The following is a 19,625-nucleotide window of genomic DNA, read 5'->3' on the forward strand; positions in this document are numbered from 1 at the left end:
TGTGGCTATAGCGCTGAACACAAGTCTCCAGGGGAGGTTGCCTGTCTGTTTTTTCAGCGGTGCCTTGTACCGGGCTTGCCAGCTCCCTTTCACGAAGGTGTCTGATCATGTGGCTACAACAAATCGATGAAGAGCAAAAAGTGCAAAGTACAGAGGACCTACGAATATTACAAAGAAGTTATAGATTCTAACTTCACTATTTATATCATCTATAATTCTTAGTTGTTTCTTTTTTGCTTTTTCATATCATTATTCAAAGTGTTTTTTGTCACCCAGCCTCGGTCATGTCTTTCTCAAAACCTGCCATGAAAAGAAAGGATAGCACGAGCACAGACACTTCCTGGAAAGGCGGGAAACTCCCCAGCCCTCCTGAGCTTTCCAGGATGTTCCCGGAGAACATTTTCCTTTTTTGGAGCACATATCTGTTTGAAAAGCTCTTCTCCACCATGAATTTGAAGAAGTCAGGGTACAGGTCCATAATCACCAATGAGCATCTAAAGATATCCTGAGAATCTCAGTTACTTCCTCCCTCAGGCCAAATGTGGGTCAACTGTGCAAAGCACTGCCAGGGCTCTAGCGGCAAGGAGTAGGTAAGAGAACTGGAAGTAGAAGGTGAGCCTATGTTCTGAAGAACTTTTACCATTAAAGATTGGACAGATGTACCTTTTGGGTTTTGTTTTTGAATACTTGAAACCTTTTATGCGGAATACTCAAACAGCCTAGCTTCAACCAGACTCTACCTCCAGCTGCCCCCAGCTGAATTGAGTTTGAACCCCCTACCTAAAACCCTTCCCTTTCCCAACTGACGCCAGCAGATACAGTGGGTAATGTCTGGCCACTCCATCGGTCCAATAACGTTTGCTGAACATTCCCTCTCATAGAGAGAGCATTCACAAGGTGCTGGACATCATCCTTGTATGACATGAAAACATTATTGTCAGCATAAGCGCATAGACGTAATTGATGGTTGTGTCTACTTAACCCAGGCAAGGAAAGGCCATGGAGTTTATTCCAGAGCCAAGAGAGCAAGGGGCTAAAGCATCAAGCTCCCGGAGATAACTAACCCCTGTGTCCATTTTCACCAAGCATCGTGCATTGTAATAAAGTAAACGCACCGCACTATAAATTTATCACCAAACCATTACCACTACAACTGAAAAAAATACAGACAGATGAAAACTAGAGAAACGAGTTACATATTCATGCTACAGTGGCCAAAAGGACATTTTCAGTCTCCACCTTGCTCTGACATACCTGCACTGGAAGAAAGGAAGACTAAAAAGGAGTTATCTTGCTATAACCCTGAAAGAGACTTCCTGTTTGCATTACAGACAAAAGTTTGATGTCCAGGACTGACATTTCTTAATGTGTCCTTTCACCTGTACCAGCACTGATTTAACAGTCTGCCTCTTACTGTTAGCTGGAAACAATACAAACTTTCCATCTACCTTTCTACATTTGAGCCACATTTTCTATCCTGGAAAGAACTCCTGGTGAATCCACAAGGTGGGAGTTGGTTTAAGCAAGACTACAAGATTCTATCAATTAATAGTGATTTTCTCTCACTGTGTATGTCACCACATATTTAAAAACAGTCCACCAAATATCACAGCATCCTAAGTTAAGCTTCAATATAGCGAAATTCACAGAGAGACTCAAGAGGATAGAATAAAAAGTATAGTGAAAAATCTGGTCAAATCATTCATGAGTCATACAAATGCAGACCCTTCCTATGTTCCATGGAAGATGGAAAGTCCTGAGTCAATAAATCAGTTAGAACAGAGCATCATATCAAACCTCCTATTTGGTGAGTTGAGGACACTGTTTGAGCTTTCTACTTCTGAAGGGCAGCCATCTTGCATTTACAAATAACCTTTGAGTTTGGCAGATTACTCCAGTTTCAGATACCGCTCCTTTTAAAATACTTTCGAGGAGGCCAAAATGGTTGATATAATCTAATGGATGACTCCAAATGTGTTCTCCTCTCAGTGACAGTAAGGCTGAAGTCCTATTTTTGCATGATCTACCCTGACCTTGGATCTACAGCTTTGTCTTTTGCTTTGCATCTTCTGCCACTTCATTCCATAATTCATACAACTCCAGTAATATTGCCCACTTTGGAAATTACTTTGAATATAGTATTGTCTGTATTTATTGCAGTTCTATTAATATAAACCCAGCTTATCATATTGCCTTAACTGTCGGTAAGTCAGCATGGAGCAACAGAGATCAATGTTGATGCTCAGCAGCAGCAGCAGCAGCAGTAGTAGTTTCCATAAAGGAGCATGCATTATTCACCAGAAACATGACAACATTTCATCAAAAAGCGAAAAAGTAACTCTGAGCACATTTATCCCAAGCTGTTCTGTACATTTGTTTTTCAGGTTATGAAGAGGTCACTCTCTTACAACATGCAGTGTGTGTGTGTGTGTGTGTGTTTTGCATCTCATTCATAATTAATGGCAACAGCAGGGAGGATATGCCTGGTGAAACTGAATTCTCGATACACTACAAGAGTTTTTGCTACATCCTAATGGTGTCATCTCAGTTGAAACCCATCCCAAGTATATTAAAGCGATCCCCAGTTACCAAAATGTTATTGTCCTGTTTGATCAATAATTTTACCAGCTACATAAAAACAATAATAAGATCTCTCAACATATCTATCTTAGTTTATATAAAATTGTATAAAACCTTTTTCACCCGTAGGCTGGGGTTGTTTACGTCGCAACGCTAGGGTTGACCTGGACTCGGTCCGATTCATTTTACCGTACGGTGCAACTTAGTCTTGCACAATTAAATCTGTGCAACCCTTCCCATTTGAACCCGAGAGGCATTAGCGAGGAGGGTAACGCTGAAGACAGAGGCCATAATGAGCTTAAAAATAAAATGAACAAAGACGTAAAGAGGCAAGAGTTGCCTAAGTCGCTGGTGTGCCTGCGGTAATTTCGTTGCTATGCTAACAGAGAGAGAGCGTGCATATCATCATCGGATACTACTTTTGCAGTAGCGGGTTGTTGAAATCCTCGCAACACAACACCCAGCGTCTCCTGCCTGGGGCGTTTTTTTTTGAGCGTCCTTGTTTAGCTTTAGTGTCTGTGAAAAACTAGCAGCACCCATGGGCTCTTTCAGCAGGTCGGCTCAGCTAAATGTGTCAAATATGCATCCAGAAAAAAGTGACGAGTTACGAATTGTTAGGAAATTGCATGCATCCACAAGTAGTTTCCCACTCCTTTCTTCTCTTCTTTCTCCTTGGAAAGCTGTGGGGACTGGCAACACTCCCTTTCTATTCAATAACATTTATCATACGCTTCCTCTGTGAGATATATCAGATCTAATGTCGCTCTTCCATTTATGTATCCATAAAACATTCAAAGCAAAGGGCAAGCAGCACTGATATGTTTGAAAACTGCAGACAAATCTGCCGTCTTGCAATGTCAAGTTATAACTTGCTGAGCCAAGCAGACTCCACAGCTATGTCTGTTAATTTGTAATTGGGTTTAAGATAAGAACAACTTTATTAATCCCGAAGGAAATTGTTGTGCCAGAGTTACAGAAAATATAACAGTAATAAATATTAAAAAGAAAAGGCAGAGTTAGAAATAAAATAAACTATAAACTATAAAGTGTCTCAGTGAAACTATAAAGTGTCTTAGTAAACAAGTGAGGTAAGGAGTGCACAATCGTATGATAAAAGGAAAAATTGTAGTGTACTGTTGTGAAATGAAATATTGCACAGTTCTGAATATTGCACAGTGAAATGAAATATTGCACAGTTTTTGTTTTTTTTTTTTAGGTTAAAGATAGGTTTTTATGGTTGCCCGCGGCTGAATGGAGAGGAATTAAAAAGTCTGATCGCCTCAGGGAGGAAAGACCTCCTGTGGCGTTCAGTGGAGCTCCTCCTTTATTTATTAGAGTGGGTTTACTACAGTTTTAAAAACAAATTCAGATCAACAATATACTTTTACATTCAGACATCAGGCTGTTGATTTGTGATAAAAATAGCAATTGCATGGGCTATTGTAACAGTTTGATAAAAAACAGTAAACCAGCCTAAACAATCTGATAAACGTATTCATCAGTGTGAGTCTCTTTTACTGATAAAATTATTTGATCAAACAAATGAAATGTTTTCATCGGGGGGCAGGGGTACAACCAGGACCTGTCACCAGTCAACCACAGGGCTACATATTGAGACATACAACTATTGATTTGCTATTTAGGATCTCCAATTAAATGTCTGCATGTTTCTGGACTGCAGGGTGAAACTGGAGAACCTTGAGGAAGCAGACAAGGAGAGAAGGTACAAACTCCACACAGAAAACCCCCCTATGAGAATCATACTAAGGACCTTCTTGCTGTGAGCTACTTTTGAAATGACCTTGAGAAAATGATCTACCCACATTAAAATGCTGAATATATAATAATTGATATATTTACTGAGTATACCTAACACAATATACACTGCTCAAAAAAATAAAGGGAACACTTAAAAAACACATCCTAGATCTAAATGAATGAAATATTCTTATGAAATACTTTGCTCTTTACACAGTTGAATGTGCCTACAACAAAATCACACAAGAATGCTCGATGGAAATCAATTGTATCAACCCATGGAGGTCTGGATTAGGAATCACACTCAAAATTAAAGTGTAAAAACAAACTCCAGGCTGATCCAACTTTGATGTAATGTCCTTAAAACAAGTCAAAATGAATCTCTGTTGCTTCCTGAGTGGACACTATGATTTCACAGAAGTGTGATTGACTTGGAGTTACATTGTGTTGTTCAAGTGTTCCCTTTATGTTTTTTGAGCAGTATATGTTTGCACACTTTGCTTAACTGGATGAACCCTTATGGCATAGTAGATTTTTGGATCCCTACCTTACTCAAGTCAGCCAGCGGCCAACTCTATAAAGTCAGCAGCAGAGTCTAGACAGTAGTTGCTGGTAGCTGGTCTTGAGCTTTTGAAATAAACCCTGAGAAAAATGACTGCTATCTGAACAACTGTGTTCTAGATCCTTCACCTTAATCCATCTCATTTCATTTTTTCGGAGTTCCATTGGTTCACATGCGGTGAGGCTCGGGCAGGGGTTTGTCGGGGCCTGGCTTGGGTTGTTGACCTTCCAGGTGAGTTGCAGGGTGAGGTGCAGATTGATCTGCAGGTATGTGTGCGATGATCTGTCTTGAGACAGAACTCAGTACTGTATTGTATGTAAACGAAAGGTTGCATCAAATACCCCTTCCTCTGTTCAGTGAAGGTCTCTCTCGTTGACACCTCAATAAATGTGTCTTCCCTGGCCAGAATGTAGACATTGCTGTCCTCAAAGAAGTGGTCCATGTCCTTGAGGTATAGGTGGACCATGAAATCTTGACCTGAGGAGGTGGCTCATCTGTGTTGGGCCACCCTGGGAGGGGTTATTTCATCTTGCCAATATAGAGGTCATCACTTTCCTCATTAAACTTCATGCGACGGAGAGAGAAATGGGCTGTGATTCAAGTGCAGTGTTATTCCTGCTGAGGGATTTTCCGCACAACACTGGGTGGCCAAGGACGGTGCCGAGGGAAGCCCTGTCCCAGGGAGAGGAGGGAGAGGAGAGAACCAAAAAGAAAAAAAAGGAGTGGATGTCGGAAAAGGTGGAAAAGTCTAAAGAAATTTGCTGTATTTTCCGTACAAGTAGCTAAGATCACAGTTGAGATCGGGTTAGAGAGAAGGACTGTTGTCCTTTTGTGAGTTAAACACAGACTGTTTGTCAAGTATTTGCTGAGGCTCGAGGTAGAACCGGCTCCGAGCAAGAGGGGCCGATGCCGATATACTGCGCTAACGTTAGCTTCGGCCAGAGAGGAACAGAGAGAAGTGCTCTCCCTTCCAAAAATTGCCATCAAAAGGGAGCAGGCCAACGCAGTCTATATTCCCAGGAAAAGGAAGTATCTTGATTTCAGTCGCTACTCATCTCAGAATGAGTTTATGTGTCAAAAAATGGATAACATTCACACAATCCTATTTCAAGGTAGCCAAGATCCCTGAGGAAGACCAAGCGTAGCTGCTTAAACAGGTCCTTAAAGATGAGAGATGAGATGAGAACAACTTTATTAATCCCGAAGGAAATTGTTGTGCCAGAGTTTCAAGTAAAAACATAACAGTAATAGACAATAGTGGAAAGGAGGAAGAATAAGAAATATAATGAAATATAAATTGTTTTAGCTGTTAGCAGTAACTACAAAGATTGAAGATTCCCTGCGGCTGAGGGAAGAGGAATTAAAAAGTCTGATAGGCTCAGGTAGGAAAGACCTCCTGTGACGTTCAGTGGAGCTCTTTGGTGGTATCAGTCTACGACTGAAAGAGCTCCGACAGGACATCAACGTGGCATGCAGGGGGTGATGGATGTTGTCCGTGATGCTGAGGAGCTTCCTCATCATCTTCCTCTCTGAAACCTGCACAACAGACTCCAGCTCCACGCCCAGGACGGATCCAGCTCTCCTGATGAGCTTGTTGAGTCTGTTAGCGTCAGCTGTCTTGAGGCTGCTGCCCCAGCACACAACAGCATAGAAGATGGCTCTGGACACCACCGAGTGGTAAAACATCTGCAGCATGGTCCTGCAGACGTTGAAAGATCTGAGCCTCCTGAGGAAGAACAGACGGCTCTGACCCTTCTTGATTATAGCATTAGTGTTAAAAGTCCAGTCCAGTTTATTGTCCAAGTGGACACCCAGGTATTTATAGGTGTCCACAATGTCCACATCAGTACCCCTGATGGTGACCAGATTCAGGTGGGTCCTTTGTTTCCTGAAATCCACCACCAGCTCCTTTGTCTTAGACACATTGAGCTGCAGGTGGTTCAGTCCACGCCACTCCACAAACCTGTCCACCACGCTCCTGTACTCCTCCTCCTGGCCTCTGTTGATGCAGCCCACGATGGCAGAGTCATCTGACAATTTCTGCAGGTGGCAGGACTGCGAGGAGAACCTGAAGTCTGAGGTGTAGAGCGTAAACAGGAAGGGAGACAGGACCGTCCCCTGCGGCGCCCCCGTGCTGCTCACAATGGTGTCCGACGTGATGTTTCCCAGCCTCACGTACTGCGGCCGACCTTTGAGGTAGTTGTTGATCCAGGTCGCGAGTGGAGCATCCACCTGCATGTCCAGGAGCTTCCTGTTCAGCAGGGCAGGTCGAATGGTGTTGAAAGCACTGGAGAAGTCAAAGAACATGACTCTCACAATGCTTCCTGCCTCCTCAAGGTGGGTGTATACTCTGTGCAGCAGATAGATGATGGCGTCTTCAACACCAATCCGGGGCTGGTAAGCGAACTGCGGGGGGTCCAGCGAAGGTCCGACAACATTACGAAGGTGCCTCAGGACGAGCCTCTCCAGCGACTTCATGACGTGTGATGTCAGGGCCACTGGTCTGTAGTCGCTGTGTGTGCTGGGATTCCTCTTCTTGGGCACTGGGACCAGACATGAGGTTTTCCACTGGTCAGGGACAACCATCTGGATCAGGCTCAGGTTAAAGAGGTATGTGAAGATCCCACACAGCTGAGAGGCACATCCTTTCAGCACTCTGGGGCTAAGTCCGTCAGGGCCGGCGGCTTTCCTGGGTTGAAGGCGACTGAACTCTCTCCTCACCTCCTCAGCGGTGAAGGTGACAGGAGGGGGTGGGGAGAGTCCCATTGGGGGGCAGGAGGGCTGAGGTGTTGACGAGACATCGTCCAGGGAAGCAGAAGAGGTGCATGGGCTAGGGGGAAAAGTATTAGAGGTGAGGGGTGAGGGCACAGGGGGAGGAAAGTCCTGAGCGGAGCTGGGGGGAGGGCGGGCAGAGGCTTCTTCATCAAACCTGTTGAAAAACAGGTTTAATTAATTGGCCACGTGCATGTCTCCAACCATCATCTGGCTTCCTTGTTCTCAATGGCCAGTGATGGTTTTCAACCCACTCCACACCTCCCTCATGTTGTTCTGCTGGAGTTTGCTCTCCAGCTTCCTCCTATAACTGTCCTTGCCCTCTGCAATCTTCTCCCTCAGCTCAGTCTGCACCTTCCTCAGCTCCTCTTTGTCTCCACTCCTGAATGCTTCCTTCTTCCTGTTCAGCGTGGCCTTAATGTCTTTAGTCACCCAGGGTTTGTTATTAGTGAAACAACGCACTGTCTTGGTGGGGATGATGTTGTTCGTGCAGAAGTTCACATAGTCTGTAATGCAGGCAGAGAGTTTTCCAATGTCCTCGCCCTGGTCTTCGCAGAGCACATCCCAGGTGAAGGTGAGTTGGTGAGTCAGGTGAGTGCAAGGTGAAGCAAAGTTCACTGTCAAGTTCATACTAGATGGGAAATCAGGAAGTGCCAGGGGGATATTTGATGTGCTGGAAGAAAGATATGAAGATAAGGTCCTCACTGGTATGAGGTTGAGGAAATTTTACAACTGAAAGCAATTACCTGGAGAGACTATTCGTAGTTATGCTAATGGCCTCCAAGAAAAGCTCAACGGGGTGAAACATTGAGATGAGACTTGTATCCCTCATGTAGAAGCTATGCTGAAGGAACAGTTCGTTTTGGGAGAAGATTTCCTGTGTTGGGAAATGAAAAGACAAGGAGCAAAAGAATCCAACCTTCATTGCCCTCATGCAAGCAGCTATTTCCTGGTCTGATGAGGAGGAGGTTCCACAGTTGACCCCCCGCATAATCGAATATGGGGCACCATCAATGCAGCAACAGTGAGAATTACCCCCCTCCTGCAACACTGGAAATGATTGCAGGAGGCAATCCAAGGTCCGGCAGCCAGGCAGGAGCTGTTTAAAACATTCCTTGAAGTGCAGAAAAAACAGTAATCCCCAGTAAAGCTGATGAAGCTGCCACTAAAAGATAATGAAGGAAGGTTCATCTGGTACACCTGTGGCCAATCCGGGCATACAAGCAGAGTGTGCTAACAAAACAAGACAAGTTGCTGTAAGATGAATCCCTACAAAGCTCGTAAAAGATGAAGCAAGTGTGGAGGAAGGTGAAGTTGGCGGCATTGTGCGGATGATGGCCGGCACAGGTATTGTTGATCATCAGACTGCAAGCAACGCTCGAGGAGGGGAGGATTGATCTCAACGTGATGGGGCTATTGGAGAGTGCCTTGTGATTGACATCCAAATCAATGGCATAGAAGCAAGCTGCCTCCTAGACACTGGCTCAGAGGTCACGACTCTGACACAGAGTCCTACTTCAAGGAGCACTTTGAAGGAAGTGAATTGGCCCTTTTGGATGTAAACTAGATTTGGCTCGCTGCTGCTAATGGCCTTGACATACCGGTACTCCGGTGCGTTCAGGTAGACATACAATGTATGGGAAAGGGGTTAACGGAAAAGTGTGTTTTCGTATTAAGGGACAAACCCGAATGAGGCCTGCAAACCCGTTGGATCGGGAATTGTTGGGATGAATGTGCTTGGAGACCTCCAAGAGGTATTTAGCAGCACAAATGGAGTTCTTAGTATGAGGTGCGACAGTCAGCAGGAGGGAGAGGCTCAGTTGAGGCATGTCCGGACAAAAATTCGCAGAAGAGAGCTGTTCATAGGCCCTGATGGAAAGATCAGCTATTTCAAGTTGGTAGGGAGGCAGCCCGTCACCTTTCCAACATGCAGTGAGAACGCCTTTCAGGGCCGCTGTCAGGTACCACACAAGTCAAAGTGCCAGGTGCTGGTAAAGGTCTCAGCTGATACTGGCCTACCCCGTGGACTATTTGTAATTAACATCATAGGCGGCTGATGGCAGAGTTCCTGTGAGGCTGCTCAACTCAAGTGACAAAGCAATCACCCTTTCCCATCATGCGTGCATGATGGGAAATTGATGAAGAAGGCGGTACATAAGGAGCTTGTGTCCTTTGAAAAGAACAACGGAGTCCTGCATGTATGAGCCATGGAAGGTAACATGACCCCAGAACCTGAAAAGGATATACCGCTTTCTGTTCCAGTGCAGGCTAGACTCCAAGGACTCACTTCACCACAGGTGCAGACGTTGGATGAACTGCTGAAGAAACATCGGGCAGTTTTCTCACAGAATGATTCAGACTATGACTACACCACCACTGTGACCCACAGCATCCAAACGGGAGATGCAGAGCCCATAAAAAAGAGGCATAGAAGGGTCCTGCCTCACATCTTTCAAGAGTTCAAGCGGCATGTTCAGGACTTGGTAGCACAAGGGAGAGCGCAAGCCAGTGGGCCTCACCTGCTGTTATTGTCATCAAAATGGATGAGTCAATGCACTTCTGCCTTGACGAAAGGAGGCTCAACAGTGTGACTAGGAAGAACGCCTACCCACTTCCCAGAGTGGATGAATCACTTGATGCCCTGGGCAAAGCCCAGCTCTTTTCAACCCACGATGTCATTGCTGGCTACTTCCAGGTTGCTGTAGAAGAGCAGGACCAAGAGAAGACAGCAGTCGATACTCCATTTGGCCCGTTTCATTGGACTCACATGCCCTTTGGACTGTGCAATGCACCCGCAACCTTTCAACATTTCAAACACTGCACATTTCAGAAACTACAGAAACAGCACAGTGCGCAGACACGTGCAGACCATGAGGCTACCTCAGAAAAAGACATTCATGATTTAGTCCACATGCCACAAAGCGCACTCAACACAGAAGTACAAGAGACTTGGGAGAGGGGGCAAGGACGGGGATTAGTGAGGGTTGCACCAGACGCACACACACGGCCAGGGGAAGTTCAGTCCTTGGAAGGGAATGTTTATGAGCCAGAAGTATACACAGATGAGGGCGAAGGTCAGAGACAACCCACAAGAAGTACAAGAGGTATACTACCTGCAAGGGTCAGAGGTGAAGAATATGTTTTGAGAAGGAGATGATGTTTTTTTTTTTTTTGTGTACATCTTTCATGCACTAACCATGCTTATATAATAACTACATGTACTAGTAACTTTCTCTGTTGGTTGCCCTCACATGACAGGTGCATGGCGTATGCAGAAGGGTCACTGGTGTGCAAGGGTTTCCCAAGGGGGAAATGTGATGGAGAGAGAAATGGGCTTCAAGATTTTCCCATCTTGAAGCCTGGGATTCAAGTGTGGTGTTTTCCTAGTGGGGGATTTTCCGCAAAGCAAACACTGGGTGGAGCCGTGTTGTGGTACTGCTGAAGGGTGGTGTCAAGGAGAGCCCCATTTTCTGTTTACCCCCCTTTTCCCCAACTCTGGGGTGAAATATTGAAGTTGTAGCGAGAGATACAAAATATTGAAACATACTTTATTTTTGTTGCTTCTCAAGTGTGTTATTAACTAATCTAAGAGTTCATCTTGAGATATCTACTCAGGGTTGGGGTGCCTCACTTACCACTGTAGGGTTGCATGAGAGGGAGGTACACAAGGTAGGATACACCACCTCACTCATGCAAACTACACCCTAGGTTGCCGTAGTGATCATTATACACTGGGGTCCTACTCATGCCACTTGTTAATTGGTTGCAGGGTAATTAAAGGGTGAATTAAGTTGGGGCAAGGAGCTAAGACCTCTTTTGGCTTCTCCTGGCCGCCCAGTGTGAGATAAATTCACACCCCCTTAATACGGGTGTTTTGCGTCCCTTACATTTAGCATACACCACATTTTCAATTTTGCGCCTCGGTGTTTAGTTTTTGGGGACCTCTAATCTTAACCTTAGGGGTTAGTGTTGTGGGGTTTTAGATGCACCAGGATTTGACTAGCCCAAGATTTCACAATTGGAAGGCTATATCATTTTGAATGCATTAGCAGCTTATTCCCTCTGAAGTCTCTCAGTCTCATTCAGTCCTGAACTTCACAAACAGCAACAGGCAGTGTCACACACTGCCACTTGTTGCCATTTCAGTCCAGATGGTATCAATAGAAATGTGCCTACTGATCAATCACACTGTGGGGCTGTTATTGGAAGCAGAAAAGCTGGCATTTCTTCCTGAGCTGCAGAAGAAAACATTGATTTGCCCCACTCAGCACTACAACGCCGCCCCAGACATCAGGCTAAATTTAGACTGCGACAAACCAGAGGAGAGTAAAGCTGGAAGGGAGGATTTTCACCGAGTGAATTCTGCTTGTGAAAATAGACAGCACTGCAGCATTTAGCCAGTGATGATGACAAGAACCGCCACCAGACAAGCACCACCCCATGCACATAGACTAGCGTCTATGTAATAGACGCTAGTCTATGTGCATGGGGATAATCCAACTTTGGAAAAATTAGTGCTCCTCCCATTTGAGTGTCAAGTTAAATCATTGCCTTGATCATGTATCAAACACTTTTTAACCAATCATAAAAGACAGTGTTTGCAAAATTTGTGATTTACTTTACATGTACAAAACAAGGAAATAAATAGGAGGGGCAAAAATTGGAAAAAAAAAGCATGAATAAATACATATATTACTCATTTACAAATTATACAAATCCAATTAATAAAAAGGGAAATTGTAAATGAATAAATGATAAAAATAAATGGCCAATGAAAATCAAAGGAATAAATAGAGATAAAACAAGGCAAAAAATAGATACATCAACATATAATACATTTTATAATAGTAGTGCTGCATTTTTTATTATTTTTGGCACATTAATGGGTATTTTTTTATTTATTAATCCATTTATTTATTGGTTTAAGTATTGTTCTTTTTTGTTGTTTCTGTCCCTCATACTTTCTGTCATGGGGGCAGTGTTTTTTCTTGAGTAGATGGTTTTGGTGATGAGGATAGAGCCAACAACTGTGTTTCAAATCAGAGAAGAAATGACATTTTTCCCTAGAACTTTCAGCTTTCCTCTCAGAATTCTGAATTTTGTCTGTGTTGTTAAACAAGAGCGTAATGTCTTCAAATGAAAAATCATTAGATTACATCCAAAATTCAACAGAGGTCAAATTAAATGTTGTCATTTGTTAAATTTTAACCACTGCACCAATGTGCCGCCTGAAAAACTGTGTCATCATCTGAAAATAAAACTCACAAATGCACTTGGAGCCGACCAGTCCTGTTTTGTTAATGCAAGTGTCATCCACACTTTTGAATTACATTTCAACAACACAAAGAGCAAACAATCTGAGTAATCTGATTCTGGCTGTTTAAATCCAGTGAAACATCCTCCACCTCAGAGAAACAGACACTCCATCACGTCTTGGCATTGAGCATCCGTCTGTTGCTGTCCTCGTCTTCTGACCTCACTACATCAGCTCAGCAAAATTGTTAAAAACTGGACTGAACCCTCTATTGGTCTCCCTAAACCATCTATGAGAAATTTAACAGACCATTTTGTTTTCACTGTCTGATCGCAATCTCAACTTATTTTTGCCACCACCCTTTGTTCCAGTTTGGTGTGGCACTTTCTTCCCCTATTCTTAGAGATGGTGTTTCCTGCCCATCTGTTGCTCCCTTGAGAAGACAAATATCAGTATTTGTAAGTATTAAGTATTTGATACACTGATGAATTGTCACCTTTTCCCACTTGCAAAGCAAGTAGGGGTCTGTCATTTTTATCATAGGTACTCTTTAACTGTAAGTGACGGGATGTAAAATAAAAATCCAGAAAATTGTATGATTTTCAGGTAATTAATTTGCTTTTTGTTGCATGAAATAAGTATTTGATACATCAGAAAAAAAGAGCTTAATATTTGGCACGGACACCTATGTTGGCAATTACAGAGATCAGACGTTTCCTTGTAGTTCTTGACCAGGTGCGCACACACACTCCAGCAGGGATTTTGGCCCACTCCTCCGGACGGATAACTCCAGATCCTTCAGGTTTCAGGGCAGTTGCTGAGCAATATGGACCTTCAGCTCCCTCCAAAGATTTTCTATTGTGTTCAGGTCTGGAGATTTGGCAAGGGATACTCCAGGACCTTGAGATGCTTCTTCCAGAGACACTCCTTAGTTGCCCCAGATGTGTGTTGTGGGTCGTTGTCATGCTGGACGGCCCAGCCATGACCCATCTTCAAGGCTCTTACTGAGGAAAGGGGGTTGTTGGCCAAGATATTGTGATACATGGCTCCATCCATCCTCCCCTAAATACAGCGCAGTCATCCTGTCCATTTTGCAGAGAGGCATCCCCGAAGAATGTGTTTCCATCTCCATGCTTCACAGTTGGAATGGTATTCTTAGGGTTCTACTCATCCTTCTTCTTCCTGCAAACACGCTGCGTCGAGTTTAGACCAAAAAGCTGTATTTGTGTCTCATCAAACCACATGACCTTCTTCTATTCCTCCTCTGGATCATCAAGATGGTCATTGGCAAACTTCAGATGGGCCTGGACATGTGCTGGCTTGAGCAGGGGGACCTTGCAGGAGTGTTGCAGGATTTTAACCCATGACTGCGTAGTGTGTTACTAATGGTTTTATTTGAGACTGTGGTCCTAGCTCTTTGCAGGTCATTGACCAGCTCCGGCCATGTAGTTCTGGGCTGATCCCAGAGTTGAGAGCTTGCATGGAGCCCCAAACCAAGGGAGATCTTGAATTTCTTCCATTGTCTAATAATTGTGCCAACAGTTGTTGCCTTCTCATTGAGCTGCTTGCCTCTTGTCCTGTTGCCCATCTCAGCCTTGTGCACGTCTACAATATTATCCCACAGGTCCTTAACACAGCTCTTTGGTCTTGGCCATCGTGGAGAGGTTGGCATTTGTTTGATTGAGTGTGTGAACAGCTGTCTTTTATACAGGTAGGGAGTTCAAACTGGTGCAGTTAATTCAGGTAATGAGTGGAGATCAGGAGGGCTTCTTAAAGAAGAACTTATAGATCTGTGAGAGCTGCAAATCTTACTTGTCGGCAGGTAATCAAATACTTACAGTATGTCATGCAATAAAAAGCAAATTAATTACTTAAAATTCATACAATGGGTTTTTCTGGATTTTTGTTTTAGATTCTGTCACTCACAGTTAAAGAGTACCTATAATAAAAATGACAGACCTCTAACTGTTTTGCTAGTGGGAAAAGATGAAAAATCAGCAGTCTGTCAAATACTTGTTCTCCCCTCTGTACATCAGTCTGTAGCAGGAAACCTGAATGTTGTGACACTGAGATTTTGCCGTGGATTACACTTTCATATCAAGACAGTGCTATTTTTCTCACTGGTAACAAAATGTTTGATGCAGCTATCACTAAGAGATTTAATATCCCCAAGTTTTCACTCCCATATCCTAGTCCTCTGTCTGTGGATGCTGTTGTTTTAGTTTGGCCACTTCAAAATCCTGTTTCCACGTTCGTCATTGTGTTTGTAGTTTACCTATCACAAAACAGCAATCATTTTCTATTTTTCACCTCAAGAACAATTCAGAATCTGCAAGAAACCATTGAGAAAATCAGGAGGCTCCTCATGCAGTTCTGCTCATTGTTTGTGAGAAAACCCAAAAGACGAGACATGATCCCACCAAAATCCTCTCATTTAAAAATTTGAGTAAACAAAGGCTGCATGCTCTCTTGCTACTGAAAGCTAAAGGTTCATCATCAGATTTATCATTGGGATAAGATGGTGCTATCATCATTTGGGAGGAAAACTTGTCTATCTTTAATGGTGCACCAAATGTATCTCTAACAAAAACCTTATTTTCTGCTGATGTGTGTGTAGCCATAGTGGTCATTGTGCTCTTTGTCTATTCTATTGAACCAGATGAAAAGCAAATCTGCCTTTTCTCAAAACTAATGTTCTCAGTCTCTGAATGATTAAGTTCAGTGAAATAGAAATGTTGGTTTTTGTATCACCCCCAGGGTCATGTACTGTGCCCCCTTTCCTCACAAGGTGTTTCTGCAACATAGACAATAATGTGCATGTGTTTGGCTCATATGCTTCTGATAGCGCGCTAATGCTGCACTTCCTGCATTAAACAAAAGAGTATGACCGTCTAAAAGCATCAACGGTCAATGACGATTCTCCAAATTGCAAGAGGGGAAGAATTTAGTCGATATTTCAACTGTGGCCTCGGGCCCACTGTGAGTTGTGTGTATGGTTTCACATTAACGTGCAGGCTTTCTTCAAGGCGTGCAGTCATCTCAAGGGACCAGATCTGCTGTGCCAGTGAATTCCTTAATGCTGTTGCCATTTCAACTCCACTCTGCCGACTGTACACCAAATTAGACAGGGGTGAACACACCAACCACCCTGTACCAGCCTATGCTGCAGAACAGAGCTTATATTAATAAACAAATATGCGTTTACTAAGCTAGTCTGGGATATAGTACTTTACAAGAGCCTTGAAGTGTCAGCACATTTCAAGAATCATATCATGTTGGGCATCACATTGATGTGTGTCAAATCATATTGATTTTTTTCATAAAACTGAGACATGATTTTACTGTCAATCTAGTGATACGCATCACAAAAGTTGTGATTTTTTTGTTGATTTTTTCCTTTTTTTTTTTTTTTTTTCCATTTACGGGACTAATTTTGTAATCAAAACTTCGTGAGCACATCTTTCCCTTTTTGCTTTTCCCTTCAGGGCTGCCACAATGAATCTACCTCATCTATCTAACCCTATTCTCTGTGTCCCCTTCTTTCACATCAACTAACTTCATGTCCTTTTTTACTACATCCATAAATTTTCTCTTTGGTCTTCCTCTATGCTTCCTGCCTGGCGGTTCTAACCTCAGCATCCTTCTACCAATATATTCACTAACCTCCCCTGTACATGACCAAACCATTGCAGTCTCATCTCACTGATCTTATTTCTCAGCATCTAACATGTGCTGTTCTTCCGATGGACTCATTCCTGATCCTCTCCATCCTTGTCAGTCACTCCCAAAGAGAACCTCAAAATATCAATCTCTGCTACATCCAGCTCTGCTTCCTTTCTTTTCCTCAATGTCACTGTCTCTAAACCGTACAAAATTGCTAGTCCCACCACTGTCTTGTATACGTTTCCCTTCATTCTGATGGATATTCTGACACTTTTCTCCAGGTGTTTCAACCTGCCTGACCCTGTTTCTCCATCTATATTCTACACTCCATTCATCTGGACTAAAAATCCTCCACCTTCTTTATCTTGACTCCCTGCAGCCACACCGCTCCAGTTAGGTCCCTCTCATTCACACACATGTATTCTGTATTCTTGCTCTGACTAAACTTCATTGCTCGACTTGTTGAGATTTCCCTCCACCTGCTCCTTGCTTCTACTACAGATCACAATGTCATCTACAAACATCATGGTCCACAGGGTTTCCTGTGTCACCTCATCTATCAGCCTGTCCATCACCAGGGCAATGATTAAGAGGCTCAGGGCCGCTGATGTATTCCCACCTCCACCTTGAACTTCTCTGTCACACCTACAGCACACTTCACCCCTGTCTTACAGCTCAAACACGTGTCCTTTACCGGTCTAACATACTCATCTGTCACTCCACACTTCCTCATACAATACCATAGTTCCTTATTTGGCACCATGGTATTTCTAGATCTACAAAAGTGCAATGTAACTCTTTCTGATCTTCTCTAACAGCATTCTTAGGCAAACAATGCATATGTCGTACTCTTTCTAGGCATGAAGCCTTACTATTGCTTAAAAATGCTGACTTTTCCTCTATGGTTTCAACAACTTTACCATAACTTCATTGTGTGGGTCATCAACTCGATTCCTCTATATTTACCGCAATTCTGCACATCAGCCTTATTTTTAAAAACAGGCACCATCACATGTCTTTCCCAGTCCTAAGGCAACTTCTCCCTCTCTAAAATTCTGTTAAATTAACCAGAAACTCTACAGCTGCCTCTCCTAGACACTTCGGTACCTCCGCAGGCATATCATCAGGACCAACGACCTTTCCACTCTTCATCCTCTTCAATGTCCTCCTAAATTCACCTTCACTAATCTCCACTAATTCGTAGCCCACATTTGTCACCTTTTCTACCTTTCGCTCACTTTCATTTTTCTCATTCATCTGGTCTTCAGAGGGCTTTTTCCATCTTCCCATCACCCTTATAGCATTTATCAATACATTTCCTTCTCTATCCTTAATCACCGAAACCGGTTGCACACCCTATCTCCCTGCATGGACAACCTCCAAAAATCATTCTCCCTCTTTACTTTCCAACGTAGCATGCAAGTCAACTTAAATACTGTGTTAGGCCTTTGCCACCTCCATGTTTTCATGTCTGCTCTCTTCTGTTTCCGAAGTATCCCACTTTTCCTTTGCTACCTCAATCTCTGTTTATACTCCTGTACTTTCTCGTTCCACCACCAAGTCTCCTTGTCTACGTTCCTTCCAGACGACAAACCAAATATGTTACTACCGGTCTCCCTGATCGCATTAGCTGGAGTTGATTTCCCTGTCCACCCAGAACCCCCCCCCAGAACCATACAGCACTCCTCCCTTTTCAGCTTCCACCACTTTATCTTCTGCTCTCCCTTTGTCCTCTTCATCTTTTTCGTCACCGGATTCATCCTACAAACCAACATCATATGTTGTCTGGCTACACACTCATCTGCCATTACTTTCAGTCAGGGATCTCCTTCAGATTACAACATCTTTACAAGATGTAGTCTACCTGCATGCTCATACCTCCGCTTTTATAAATGATCCCTATGTTCCTGCCTCTTCTGGAAAAAAGTATTCACTACAGTCATTTCTATGTTTTTTGCAAATTCTACCACCATACACCATCAGCCTCCATACATCAGCCACCATACACCTTCAGACTCATAAGTCTTTCTGATACTCTTCACCTCCAAGTGATTCCTTACAAATTCCTCCTTCAAGATAATGCCTACTCCATTTCTCTTCCTATCAGTATCATAGTAGTACAACTTAATACCTGCACCTAAGCTTCTGTCGTTGCTACCTTTCCACCTGGTCTCCTGGACACGCACTATATCCATCTTCCTTCACTGTATCATGTCAACCAACTCTTTGGCTTTTCCTGCCATCGTCCCAATATTCAAAGTCCCGACTACCCCCTGACTATTGGGTTTCATCTTCTCTCTCTGCTTCTGAACGATCCTTCCACCTTACCTTCTTCGATCCACAGTAACCCAATTTCCACTAGTAGCCTCTAGGCTAAAGGCTCCAATAACTGTCGTTGTTAACCCAGGCCTTTGGCTTACAAAGAATTTGTATTAACCAACCTTCAACTTAACTAAAATGGGGTTCTGAAAGTTATCAGACGCTGACCTACCAAGTAAAAGAGACACAGACTTTTGCCACAAGGTAAGTAAGTCTTGAGGAATTTCTTGACCTGTTTTACATGATTTCTTGTTGTTCTGTGGACTAACTTCTAAAATATTCAGATGATATTCGATCATTTGGCGGGATTTGGTGACCAAACAATTGACTTTGAGATTCTTTTTTCAAATGTACTATAAACATTTATTGAAACAAAGAATTGTCAACACTAGCAGTAACAAAAGTACTTCAAACGCAAGAGAGAAATAAGTCCCTTATTCAAAAATGATCAACTTCTTTTTCTTTTATTTCTGGCTACTCCCTTCATGGATCACCACAGCAAATCAACCTCTCTCCTTCAAATAATCATAGAATAATTTGAAATGGGCTACTAACTAATTTCTCACTGATTCGTAGAGCGTTTTTTGGTTATCCTTCGCTATTATTTCATGGATAATCTCTTGCAGTAAAATAAATGAATGAATATCTAGATCTGGAAGTGGGCCCAGCCCCAGTTTGAGCTGAGCCTCAATGCTTTTCAACGTTCACCCAAAATTT

The 19,625-nt window shown here is 43.2% G+C and overlaps 1 protein-coding gene across 7 annotated transcripts in view; it reads right to left on the bottom strand.

Moving 5' to 3' along the window:
- LOC147227320 (potassium voltage-gated channel subfamily KQT member 2-like) overlaps positions 1 to 19,625 on the bottom strand; it is a 45,223-nt gene that overhangs the window by 24,715 nt on the left and 883 nt on the right. The gene's annotated exons all lie outside the window — the stretch shown is intronic.

Source organism: Fistularia commersonii, chromosome 14, assembly GCF_037954325.1.
Source record: "Fistularia commersonii isolate RoL2024-O1a breed Wild chromosome 14, RoL_Fcom_v1.0, whole genome shotgun sequence".
NCBI lineage: Eukaryota > Metazoa > Chordata > Actinopteri > Syngnathiformes > Fistulariidae > Fistularia > Fistularia commersonii.